The sequence below is a fragment of the Hevea brasiliensis genome, chromosome 10 (assembly GCF_030052815.1).
Source record: "Hevea brasiliensis isolate MT/VB/25A 57/8 chromosome 10, ASM3005281v1, whole genome shotgun sequence".
Classification (NCBI taxonomy): domain Eukaryota; kingdom Viridiplantae; phylum Streptophyta; class Magnoliopsida; order Malpighiales; family Euphorbiaceae; genus Hevea; species Hevea brasiliensis.
In genome coordinates this window covers 63,988,080-63,990,067 of record NC_079502.1, presented here as the reverse complement: position 1 = coordinate 63,990,067, position 1,988 = coordinate 63,988,080, and positions in this window count along the sequence as shown.

The following is a 1,988-nucleotide window of genomic DNA, read 5'->3' as shown; positions in this document are numbered from 1 at the left end:
TTTGATGTGTCCTGTTGAGATGATCTGTTGTTGAATCTTTTCATGAATAAAGTGACAATCAATCTCAATATGTTTGGTCCGCTCATGAAACACTGGATTAGAAGCAATATGAAGAGCAGCTTGATTATCACACCACAATTTCGCAGGCAGGGAGATCTTAAAACCTGTCTCATCTAGTAATTGAAGTATCCACATTACCTCACATACTGATTGTGCCGTGGCTCAGATTCTGATTCAAAGACTAGATCGAGAAACTACACTCTGCTTCTTGCTTCTCCAAGACACCAAATTTCCTCCAATAAAAACACAATATCCAGTAGTTGACCTCCTGTCAACCTTAGATCCAGCCCAGTCGGCATCTAAAAAACATTCAATATTCAAATGCCCATGATTACCATATAGCAAACCTCTTCCTGGAGCGCCCTTCAGATAACAAAAGATTTGTTCCAAGGCTTCTCAATGAGCAACAGTTGGGGAAGACATAAACTGACTTACCACACTAACGGCATAAGCAATGTCAGGACGAGTGACTGTAAGGTAGTTCAATTTTCCTACCAATCTCCTGTATCTCTCTGGATCTTCAAACAACTCACTATCCCCTGCTAACAATTGTAAAGTTGGAGTCATTGGTGCGCTACAAGGCTTAGCACCTAATTTTCCTGTCTCTATCAATAGATAGAGGACATATTTTCATTGAGATAAGAAAATACCCTTCTTACTTCTCATAACTTCGATACCCAAGAAATACTTTAATAATCCCAAGTCTTTGGTCTGAAACTGAGTTTGGAGGAAGGTTTTAAGAGATGAAATACCTGCAGAGTCACTCCCAGTGATGACAATATCATCCACATAGACTACTAAGAGAATTAGACCAGCCTCAGATTGCCTATAAAATACTGAGTGATCACACTTACTCTTCTGCATACCAAATTCCTGTACTGCTTCACTGAATCTCCCAAACCATGCCCTAGGACTTTGTTTCAAGCCATAAAGAGACTTCCGAAGCCTACAAACTTTACCCAACTCCCCCTGAGCAACAAACCCAGGTGGTTGCTCCATATACACCTCCTCCTAAAGATCACCATGAAGGAAAGCATTCTTGATATCCAATTGATGCAGGGGCCAATCATATGTAGCTGCTAAAGAGATAAACAAGCGAAGAGAAGTAAGTTTAGCTACAGGAGAAAAAGTATCAGAGTAATCAATCCCATATGTCTGAGGATATCCTTTTGTTATAAGGCGTGCTTTTAACCTAGCCACAGAACCATTAGGATTTACCTTTACTGTATATAACCATTTGCAACCAATAGCTTTCTTACCAGTGGGCAAAGGCAATAGTTCCCATGTACCATTAGCATCTAAAGCCTCCATTTCCTCTTTCATAGTATCACATCACCAGTGATGAGACAAAGGTGCCTCATCAATGATTAGGGATAGGAACAGAGTCTAAAGAAGTAACAAAACACCGAGAACAAGAAGACAATTGATTATAAGAAACAAAAGAAGAGATAGGGTAAGTACATGAACATTTACCTTTACGAAGAGCAATGGGTAAGTCTAGATCAAAATCATGATCAGTATGAGGTACAGGATCTCCCAACGAAGTAGCTGGTGGAGAATCTGAGTCAGGAATCTCCAATCTCCTGGAATAAACATGAACAACGGGAGGTCGAGTAGGTCTAGAGATAGAAGGAACAGGCTGTGGGAGAGGACTAGACATTGGTTGGACAGTATATATTAAGAGATCATCCTCCTCCCCCTGACTCTCATACACAGATGATGGAGGAAAAAATGGAGTGGACTCAAAAAATGTGACATCTGCAGAAACAAGATAACGATTAAGAGTAGGAGAGAAACAACGATACCCTTTTTGGAGTCGGGAGTACCCAAGGAAGACACATTTGAGAGATTTTGGATCTAATTTAGTAACCTGTGGACGAACATCACGCACAAAACAGGTACAACCAAAAATACGGGGTTCAATAGGG